Raw genomic sequence first — 12,065 nt, 5'->3', positions numbered from 1 at the left:
TGTTGCATATTCATACCAGAAAATTCGCCATCTGTATATAAGGCCATAACCCGCCTTCATAAGATTGTAAGCCAGATACACCAGAATCCAGGCACCTGGACTTGGTCCGGTTGGTTTTGGAGCGTGATATCAGCCTGGGGATGGAGAGTTCTATCCTTCCTAGGTATTGGCCTTCTCATATTATTCAGTTGCTGCTTATGCCTGCAATGTGGACCAGCGATTTGTGGTCTGTGTGCCACATCGTGCATTCCACATCAAGATTTTCATTCAAGATCCCGGAAGAAGAAAGAAGAACAAATGATGCTATATGAACAGATCAATGGATTAATGAAGATTGATATCTCTTGACGGGCAAGTAGGGGACAAGGAGGGAATGTGGAAATATGGATTTTTCTGGTCAGTTATGTCCCCTATCTTGGACCCCAACGGTTCTATGTGCATGTTACAAGTACATGTATGTTCCCTCCAGTTCCAGTTATGAAGACGCAAATACATGTGCGTCCACCGTTAACATGTCCTCTGTTGATCCGCCATGAATGGGCCGGATATTCCATTCCTAAGTACGAAAGGCCACTGCCTTTATATGGTTCACTTATGCCATTTTTACAGTCCAGGCAAGTAGGCCCTGATTCTGTCATCGAACTCTTCTTGCTTTCTGTCTTTGAAGCTCCAGTCCGAGCCTGCATCTGTGACCATGAACTTTGTCTCATTCTCTGCGCGGCTCACGAAGCCTGACATCAGCTTGCTGCCTGCCAAGAACTGTATTTCACCTTCGAAAATTATCTGCTCCGCTCCCTGCCCAATGCATTCCTGTCTAGTAGCTTAAGTAAACATTCTTCCAGCTACCAAGCAAAGGCCCGACTTCTCTGTCTTCATACAAGTAATTCATAGCCCTGTTACTATGGAAGATTCCGCCCTCGCATCTAGTGTAGACACTTAGACGCTTGTACACGCACTAACCGTCAGTATAGTCAGTATAGAATAAGATTCTACTCTAAGAGACCTCTCTTTTGGATAACATAGTTCTTTAAACATAGGATGTTAGATATGATTTGGGATTAGGTTGACTTGACCCTCCAGACTTCTGTCGCCACATGTAGAGCTAAATATCAAGTCCCCTTCACCCCCTAGTTGCACGTCAATCACACGTCATACTGCTGCGCGCGCATATCTGCCAAATATTTCTGCTGACATTGCGAAATTCTTTCATGTAACCACCCTCTTATGACATCACATCTGATGACGTTCTTTCATCACTCCCAGTTACGCCTATTTTTGCTACGTATGAATATATTATCACCACTATCAATTGTTACGCCTCTTGTATTGGCCTCACTGTAATGCCTATTGTATAAAAGTAATTGATTGTCAATAACGTATGTACTTCACTTCCTGAACCTTCGTGGTGATGGAACCTGGAGCAACCGATTATAATCGACCATTGGAATAAAGCCCATTTAGAACCTCTAATACCACGGATCCTGCCTCTTATTTACTGAGCTATTTTTATTATGTTTCCGTATCAAATTAAGTCCCGGTAATTAAATTATTTACCACACTGCAAGGAGAGTCCCTGGGTGAATTTATCAGTGTTTGTGTTTTGGCACAGTGAATGGATTAGTACATGGTGCTGAATGGGTCACTAGAGGAGTGCAAGGAGAGTGACAGGGTGTTTGCTGGAAGTGTATGGCTACTGACTGGGGAATTGAAAGTGTGAAAGACAAGTGTGTAGGTGGTTAGAGGACTACATGCATAGTGGATAGGCGTTTGAAGCAGTCCATGTGCTAAGGCCTGGCTCAGTGCATGAGTACTTGGGTACTGACTGAATGATTAGAGCACTGCAAGGACAGTGCCTGGGTGAATTTATAAGTGGTTGGGTTTTGGCGCAGTGAATGGATTAGTAGATGGTGCTGAATGGGTCACTAGAGGAGTGCAAGGGGAGTGACAGGGTGTTTGCTGGAAGTGTATGGATACTGACTGGGGAATTGAAGGTGTGAAAGACAAGTGTTTAGGTGGTTAGAGGACTGCATGCATAGTGGATTGGCGTTTGAAGCAGTCCATGTGCTAAGGCCTGTCTCAGTGCATGAGTACTTGGGTACTGACTGAATGATTAGAGTACTGCAAGGAGAGTGCCTGGGTGAATTTATAAGTGTTTGGGTTTTGGCGCTGTGAATGGATTAGTACATGGTGCTGAATGGGTCACTGGAGGAGTGCAAGGGGAGTGACTGGGTGTTTGCAGGAGTGTGTAGATACTTACTGGGGAATTGAAGGGGTGAAAGACAAGTGTGTAGGTGGTTAGAGGACTGCATGCATAGTGGATAGGTGTTTGAAGCAGTCAATGTGCTAAGGCCTAGCTCAGTGCATGAGTACTTGGGTACTGACTGAATGATTAGAGTACTGTAACAAGATTGCCTGGGTGAATTTATAAGTGTTTGGGTTTTGGTGCAGTGAATGGATTTGTACATGGTGCTGAATGGGTCACTAGAGGAGTGAAAGGGGAGTGAGAGGGTGTTTGCTGGAAGTGTATGTATACTGACTGGAGAATGGAAGGTGTGAAAGACAAGTGTGTAGGTGGTTAGAGGACTACATGCATAGTGAATAGGCATTTGAATCAGTCCATGTGCTAAGGCATGGCTCAGTGCATGAGTACTTGGGTACTGACTGAATGATTAGAGTACTGCAAGGAGAGTCCCTGGGTGAATTTATTAGTGTTTGGGTTTTGGTGCAGTGAATGGGTTAGTACATGGTGCTGAATGGGTCACTACAGGAGTCCCAGGGGAGTGACAAGGTGTTTGCTGGAAGTGTATGGATACTGACTGGAGACTTGAAGGTTTGAAAGACAAGTGTGTATGTGGTTAGAAGACTGCATGCATAGTGGATAGGCGTTTGAAGTAGTCCATGTTCTAAGGCCTGGCTCAGTGCATGAGTACTTGGGTCCTGACTGAATGATTAGAGTACTGCAAGGAGAGTGTCTGGGTGAATTTATGTGTTTGGGTTTTGGCGCAGTGAATGGATTAGTACATGGTGCTGAATGGTTCACTAGAGGAGTGCAAGGAGAGTGACAGGGTGTTTGCTGGAAGTGTATGGCTACTGACTGGGGAATTGAAGGTATGAAAGACAAGTGTGTAGGTGGTTAGAGGACAACATGCATAGTGGATAGGCGTTTAAAGCAGTCCATGTGCTAAGGCCTGGCTCAGTGCATGAGTACTTGGGTACTGACTGAATGATTAGAGCACTGCAAGGAGATGCCTGGGTGAATTTATAAGTGGTTGGGTTTTGGCGCAGTGAATGGATTAGTAGATGGTGCTGAATGGGTCACTAGAGGAGTGCAAGGGGAGTGACAGGGTGTTTGCTGGAAGTGTATGGATACTGACTGGAGACTTGAAGGTGTGAAAGACAAGTGTGTACGTGGTAGGAGGACTGCATGCATAGTGGATAGGCATTTGAAGTAGTCCATGTGCTAAGGCCTGGCTCAGTGCTGTAGTAAGGACTCCCTTAATACGTACATACATTGTTAAGTTAGCATAACCACGTTAGAAGTTAGAAAGCCATCTTGCTGCTTTTGCACACGACACTGCGTTCACATGTTATTGCTTAAACAAACTGCTGACTCGAGTTTTGCCTCACACGAGAGCAATCTGTTGTTACCATCCCGAGCTCTTCGCAGCGACCTTGGTCTGCACACGATGTGACAAACAGTCTGAGTTGTTAGACAATGCATGTTTTCCACTCTAGGTTGATCGACCCACTATTTAGTCATAACACACGAGCAGCTGCACATACCTGAAAATTGGTGCTTTTAATATCACAGACATCATGTTTATTATTCAGACCGAAGACGAGCCTTCCTGCGAGAAGACTCCTGATGCTCCTGTGATGTGATTTCACTAAGCTGATCTTTGAGGTATGGGGTCCCCTATTCAAGCCTAAGAGACCTTCTGTTAGTCTAATAATAATATTAGCATCTTAGTAAAGGGAAGGTGGTAGTATCCACTGTCATTAAAACATGATTACCCCTTTTATATTCTATGGAATTGTAACTATGTTGATGGTTTTGATTTTAATCATTTGTCTGCTTGTATTAGCTAAAGTACTGCATATTAGGACACGTGGTCTATAAAAATAAACTCTTTTTATTTTCACCGTGTCTCTGTTGATTCTTGTTGTGGACTGATGTGAGAATAATATACGAACAGGTATTTCCGATTCCCACCATTCCTGAGTATGTACTGAGTCGCTTGTTCTGGGTTGTCTTTTCATTGGGACCGCCGAGCTAAATCTCGGATAACGAATGGGACACTTATGCTAGCCGGATACTGGGTTCTGGGTTCTGAGGTGAGTTTCTGGTACACCACAACTCACTGAGGTCCTGGGGTTCTACGCATAGTTCTGTGTATAAGCAGAATCCCTGCAACATGGCGCACCTAACGTTTGGTCTATGAGTTGAAACGCCTTAGTAGTGCTCGCGTTTGTCCACAACACCCTCATTCTTGTTTCCGGATAACAAGTCTGACGGATTTAAACCTACCTAGGTCTATTGATATAGGTTCCTTCAAGCTTGATCATTAAAAAGGTTATTGAACCCTTGTGCTACTGATAGTTTCAAGTGTGTGTTGTCCTAATGTCGGTGGATATTGCGGCGCATAGCCGTGCAGCTCTGAAATGTCATTTGACGCAGTATGGGGTGCCGGACACTGGTATGGACGTCATCTTTGTGGTGGGAGCCGATGCGGCTCATCCCTATGAGTTGTTCTACTCTTGGGTGACGATTCCGGCGGTAGGGGATGATAACACCTTTCATTCTTACACTGCCGCTGCCGTGCCAGCGAACTATACGCTGTATAGGACACAGGAAATACCAATATCTGCTTGGCAGCATCTTATTTGGTTTAATGGCGCCCTTCCCCATGTGGTTATACCGCCAAGAATGGGCCCTTTATCAATTGCAGGGGCCACTTGGCCGGTACTAGCCGGATTTACGCCTCATCCCCGTTACCTCACGGTGACGGTGGCTGAGTTGCGTGTACTGCACACTGCCCTAATTACGGTATATAGGGCATTGGTGCAGTACGTGTCGCGCAATGTGCAGGCGGGGGCACCTGCTGTTGCGGGGCAGCCTACTTATCATCACGCGGTGGTCATTAGTCCTGTTATGGTTAATTCTGTTATGGGCAAGCGCCCCCAAACTAGGGATGATTTCCCCTTTTGGCTTGCTGAAAAATTTGACCAAATAGAAGCGGTTTACCCGAATACTTCTCCTGTGGAGAAACACAGGAACCTCCCCATTAGTTTGCCTAAAGACTTGGTCCCCCACATAGATGATTGTGTAAATTGGGGCAAGGTCTTTGCAGCGACGTACGCGCAGTGCTTTGGCACTCCGTCTATGTTGCAGCTGCCCTCCGTTATCAAAAGAGTTCAAGAGAACCATGGTGCGGAGTCTGCGATAGAGTTAGGGATGCGGCTCCTCGGTCAATTTGACCTGGTGGCTACCATGATAATAGGAAACCTTAAGGGTGATGCTTTGCATTTCCAGGTTCGTAATGAACTGAAGCGAGTTGCTGAGGAGGACAAACCGCAGGAATTTGCGAAAATAATCGCAGAGGCATATCGGGATTTGGGTCGTAGCTCTTTAGGAGTTAAACCTGTAATAAAGAATCCCGATCTCAAGCAGCAGGGTAAGGCAGAAACCCCTGGTAAGGACGACCGACCAAGTTTTCCAAAACAAAATTGGCGGTTTAAACAACAGGGAAAGCAGCAGCAACAGAAACAGGGCTCTCGGCCTGCCTCTCCCGTACAGTCAAGTAGTGAACGCACTTATGATCTGCGCGATCGTGCTACTATAAAGTCTCCTGATAGATTTCAGGTTTCTGAACAGCGCTCTCCTCGTTCTTCACAGGAAACATCGGCTACACAGTCCGGTGGCGGAGGCGGTGGCAAAGGTCGGGGTGCTCCACAACAGCGTGACCAACCCCGGCAGACTGAGGGTAAAGGCAAGCAGGACGAATTTGCACGACAAAGACCCCCGTTTCAGAAGAAGAAAGTGGCGGCTCTGATGGCAAGGTATGCCTCAGATAGTGCGGACACAGCTTCGGAACTGGACATGGGCGCTGACGCTCCTGGACAGCACAGCGGAAATTACCATAGTCCGTCAAGCTCTGCGTCCATTTCTGGCGGTGACAGCAACTGATATATCGGTTACTGTTGAAACAGCTGACACCAGAGTGGCTCCCCCTGACAGACTTTATGAAATAGTCTTATTGATTGAGGGTGACATACAACGTACAATAAAAGGGATTTTTTGGGATAATCTGACCACCACCTATGATATCCTCCTAGCGGAGGCAGATTGGCCCCCAGCTTTCATTTTAGAGGCTCCTAGAGGGGAGGAAGTAATCCTCCCGTCCTTTGCGCACACAGTGCCTAAGGACCAAGCTGAAGTGTATGCTGGGGAGTGGGCGCTTGCGCTTGCGCCGGCGGTGTATCGTACTCCGTTGGGATGGGACAGATTGTCCCCCTGCCATGAGATTCCATTGCGGTCTATGCCCCAGCCTCAACCTCAATATCCTATGCGTCGTGAAGCGAGACCCCACGTCGCGGCAATCCTTGAACAATTGGAATATCAGGGTGTTATTGAAACATGTGTGTCCCCTATGAATAACCCTTTATTCACTGTAACGAAGCCTGACGGCTCGTACCGTTTAGTTTTGGATTACCGGCACCTAAACTCCCATTGCCGGACCTGCGCGGTACAAAATACACATAGCTCGGCTTTGGTCGACAGTCTCGTGCGTAAAAGGTTTAAAACGACACTTGACATTTCCAATGGCTTTTTTAGCCACAACCTGTCCACACTGAGTAGCCAGTGGACGGCGTTTACTTCGGGCGGCAAACAAAAACAGTTTACAAGATTGGCCATGGGTTACAAAAATAGCCCTGGCGTCTTTTCTGCTCGCGTGGTTTCTCTCTTAGAAAGAATAGACCCCGACGCATACTCCTATGTTGACGATATCTATCTTACGGATGATGAGCTTATGCCACATCTGTCTCGTGTCGACAATATTATCGTGAGTTTTGCTGACTATGGCTACAAATTTAATTTTGCGAAGTCACACATCGCAGAATATACGGTGTTGTTTTTGGGCTACGAGCTCAACAATGAAGGTAAGGGGTTAGCCCCCCACTTTCTGGAGAAGTGTGCACGCTTAAGTGCTCCTACGACACTGAAGAAATTACAATCTCTGCTGGGTTTTCTGAATTTCGGCCGTACGTACATTCCTGATTATGCCCAGCGTATCAAGCCGCTTTACGCCTTGGTACAACCTTCGTTTTCGAAGTCTAGCTGGCAGCTAGAACACTCTGCAATTTTACAGTCTTTACAGGCTGACCTTCTTGCTTCACAATACTTGCTGACACGTGATAACCACACTAACCTGGTAATAAGAATAGTACCAGGCGCCGTGGGGTTCACGTATTTGACGTTTAATGAGGGCGACACAGTCCCCATTGCGTACAAATCCCACTTGTACACCTCTGCTGAATTACGTTTTTCCACGGTCAAAAAAGTTCTGACTGCTGTGCAGATGGCGATCCTCAAGGAACGTGCACTGTCGCATGGGAAACAGATTCTGGTTGTAACACCATATCCTGCTTTAGAGGCAGTGACTAAAGCAAGTGTACCAAATTCTAAAGCTTTGCATCCACGGTGGATACAATGGGCCACAACACTGACGTCGCCAGATGTCACTTACATCTTTGATGCCTCATTACAGACTCAAGAGTACTTGCAGTATGAATTCGTTCATCCGGCACCTCTGTCTTTGCGCCCGCTCGAAGAATACTATTGTGTCATATACACTGACGGGTCTGCGCAACCCGCAATTGGATCGAAGCACGCTTATTCAGCGGCTTGCGCAATTGTCGTAGGTACATTCGTAAATGGTAAATTCCAATCTGATGCAGTGCATACGCAGTCATTGGGTGATTGTACCGCGCAATTGGCGGAGCTCCGGGCTCTGGTGCTTGCACTGGAGTTTGCTGATCCCCGAGTCACTACTCTTATAGTGAGTGACTCCTTCTACTGTGTCCAGTCCTACAATGACAATTTACACTTCTGGTCTCAGAATGATTATCGAGACACTAAAGGTAGCACAATTAAGCATAAAACGCTTTGGGTTCGAGTGGCAGACTTTAAAGAACGTCTCCCTCTCGTAAGTGTTATTCACACTCTTGGTCACCAGCGGCTTGGTGTCCATGCTGTCGGCAACAGCTTAGCTGATGAGGCAGCGAAAACAGCAGTGGCTACATACTTAGTGGCAGCAGTTACAAGATCCAAAAGTAAGATTGATGATGACATCTTGGCAGCTATTGCTGCTACAGAGAAGGGAGGTGATTACCCGAAGGGTTTTCCCTCTCGGTATATTTATCATTTAAGTCCTGATAACGTCCCATTAGTGAGGATTAACGATGTTGGTGACAGAATTATTCCCAACGCGGACTGCAGACCAGCACTGATCCTAGCTGCGCACGAGGGGTTGGCGTCAGCCCACGCCGGTGTGTCAGCTACAATATCTCTGCTACAACAACGTTACTGGTGGTTTAGTTTATATAAACAAGCGCGCGCATATGTTCTTGATTGTGACATTTGCCAACAGATTAAACCTTCTACTGTTGCGCGCCCACCACAGACACAGCTGTATATCTCTAATAAGCCATTTGGTTGTGTTTATTTAGATCACTGCGGTCCTTTTTCTTCTGATACTGCGTACAAGTACATCTTGGTTGCAGTGGATTCGTGCACACGTTTTCTATGGGTATGGCTACAAAGGAGTGCTGACTCGCGGACTGTCATCAGGGATTTGCATGTCTTTGTGGGAACTTTTGCGTGTGGTACCTTCCATTCTGATCAGGGCCCTGCGTTCGCCTCTAAGGCTTACAAGGAGGCTATGAGAAATTTGGGGGTCCTAGTCAAATTTTCGTCTCCCTACCGACCTGAGGGTAATAGTGTGGTGGAGCGAATGAACCGTGACTTAAAGCAATCATTGACAGCACGTGTTTTAGGCACAGGCCGGAACTGGCTAGCCCATTTGTATAACGTCCAACGTGCACTTAATAATCTCCCTAGAAGGTCTCTGGGTGGGCGGACCCCGTACATGATGCTCTTCGGAATCAGAATGTTTGTTCCAGACCTTGATGGTCTAGACATTGCGGCGTCGACCGCACCCTTTGATGTAGATGATCACTGTGCTGTTTTGCAGACTCTACAAGAAGCCAGAGACTCTCTTTCGAAAGAACATTTGCCCTCCACATCTGAAGCTGAGGTTCAGATTCCGGTAGTCGGCTGGCTACCCCGAGTTGGAGATCTGGTCCGTGAGAAGGTGGAGAACAAGAAGGAGTTCGGCCCCTCTTATCGTGCACCGGTTCCAGTGCTTGGAGTGCAGGGTACAAGAACAGTCATTTTACCTCCACTTCCTGGTCGCAAAGAAAACAGGTACATCTCTATTGACAATGTCAAACTTCAGCGAGTGGCCGATACTTCTTAGTATGACTCCGGCAGTTTCATGCCAGACAATGCAAAGAAATTCAATGTTGGTTCCTGCTTCTAACACCTTGTCTGATGTTGCCATCGAGATGCATTCAGTTACTGATCCCTTGCTGATACCACCGGCTGGTGGTTTGCCCGAAGAGACTGAGTATGCTTATCCTACACGTGGACCCTCGCCTGTTTTACAATCTACAGCACTTGGCCAGTCCCGTTTTTCCTTTGACACTAACTCTTTGCCCTCAACTCCCCCATCGAACATTGCTGTTTTTGTAAGTTGGTTTAAGAGACATTTTTTGACAGCCCCTTGGACATACATCTGGTTGCTGCTTTTCAGTATTTTTTTGTTCATGTCCATTGGATTTGTTGTAGTTTTCTTCCGTTTGGTGGATGGCCATTATCTCAAAGAGAGATCGACAATTAGACTTATCAATGGAACTTTGGCCCCCCACTCCTCATCCCACATCATGAAAAGGGACCAGACTTTTGTGAATATTACTGCCTGGCCCGTCATGGATGGAATCGCATGGGATGCAGTTAAATTTCAAATTCATGGGCCTACAGAGGTCATTAATGTGCCTAATGTATTTCGTGTTTCTATGGGTGATGTAGTTAAACAGAACATACGTTCTGATGATTGGGATGTACACGCCATTGAAGCACTGTTTTCAGATTTGAAATATTATGCCGCCTTTGATGCTGAGGATTTGTATGACAATGCGGCTAATTATGCAGAACAGTATTGTTTTCAACATTATGGCAATCACTTCCTGCATAAAGCGAATACGTTTAGAAATTTTGTAAATTTTACCCAGTGGGAACACTGTCCCACCCCCTCGTTTGGCAGTTCACATACATTAGTTGATAAGTTTACTTATTTTACTGATTTCAGTGTTTCAGCCCCGGCATCCTTTTATTTTAAAGTTAAGCCTGAGTCTGCCTCTAAGGTTAGACTGACACACACCAAATTGCTATATTCTAAGTCCTTTATGGATGAGTTGTCAATCAAAGGTTATGATCTATGGAAGGCTACTATTGATCTTAAGTCGGTTTGGGGTTCCAAACCGTGGCAGGTTCAGGGAACTGAAGCTTTACACCGTGCCTGTCTAGTACCAAATCATATGTTGTTTTTAAATGCAACCATCTTCCAAACCACCTGTTTCGGATTGGCCACTTCTAAAAAACTAAATTCGCCTTCTGTGCCGGATCTGGGTGCTTACCCAAATTGGAATAATCACACAGATCTGTCCCTTCCTGCTTTGCAGTTATTAGTTTCTAATTCATCTTTCAATATTTCGAAATTTAATAATGAGGGATGGTTAATTTGGCAAAGCAGTTCTAATACCTGTCAACGTCGTTTTCTAGGGCTGAAACCGGGGTATACTCAAGATCGCGTAGACCCCCGGTCTGAGTCGTCACATACAGTAACTACATACTCTGTAGGGAAATTATGTCAGTCCTGGCTGCGACATTCTACCTTGGCATCTGTCAAAGTTCATTTATCAAAATTACATGACAAAATAGATTTGAATGATTTTGTTAAAGGTCCTGTGGGTGGCAGATCCAGGAGATGGGCGTATGCTATTTACAACGAAGTATGGAAACTGTCGCAAATTGAGGCAGCTTCAAGATTGAGAGCTATTGATCAGGCTAATATGGAAAAAGTATTAGCAGTTATTGATAACAGCATTAACACTCTTTCTTCTCGCATTTATACATTAGATAATATTGTTTCGTCAATTGTGGATATTGTGCAGGATGATATGTCTGTGTTGTATCATGGTCAAAACCAGTTGCGTTCTGTTATGCAGTTTGCATGGACATTACAAACATTGAAGGCAGGGAAGGTCCCTTGGGACTATCTGAATACAACATCATTATTTCTTCCCTTTAACCTTACTGACAAACAGCAGTTCATGTCCATGAAGGATGCTACATATTCCTTGCTACATATTGAAAAATTGGAGCCGTTACCTTTCTCTGTAGCGGAAGTAGATTCCGCAGTGTGGCTCTTACACGGATTGATAACTCTCCCGTTCGCACTTTTTAAGTTTACCTCTTGTATGAAAAACTATGCTCTGGGTAGATATGAACAGCTGGGTACCGCTTTCATACATGAAGTCTGGTCCCTCCCCTTTACGTATAGATGTACAAGGGACGGTACTGAGGTTTATCTGAAGGGTGAAGAATGTACAACGTCACCTGATCATTCTGTTGTATGTAGGCACATTCAGTTGCACGGAGCTTGTAATGTACACGCCCCGAATTTGGCCTGCGTCCTCAAAGGTATCCCGGTACCAGTGATTACGCCATCTTTCATGCTGCTTGCAAATGGTAGTTATTTAATTTTAAACAATGAAGCTTGCTGCGGGATGTTAGTAGGGATCCCGTATATAGTAACTGTATCACAGAGGGTTGTCTGCTGCAATAACGTTCTGTTTCCTCCCCCGCATGGGAGGCTAGATGCGTCCATCTGGCCTTCGATTCCAACCTTGAAAGCAGAGTTCAACAAGATGAGCAGAATAAG

This window comes from Triturus cristatus, chromosome 1_1 (genome assembly GCF_964204655.1).
Source record: "Triturus cristatus chromosome 1_1, aTriCri1.1, whole genome shotgun sequence".
Lineage (NCBI taxonomy): Eukaryota > Metazoa > Chordata > Amphibia > Caudata > Salamandridae > Triturus > Triturus cristatus.
Note: the sequence above shows the minus strand (reverse complement) of the source record.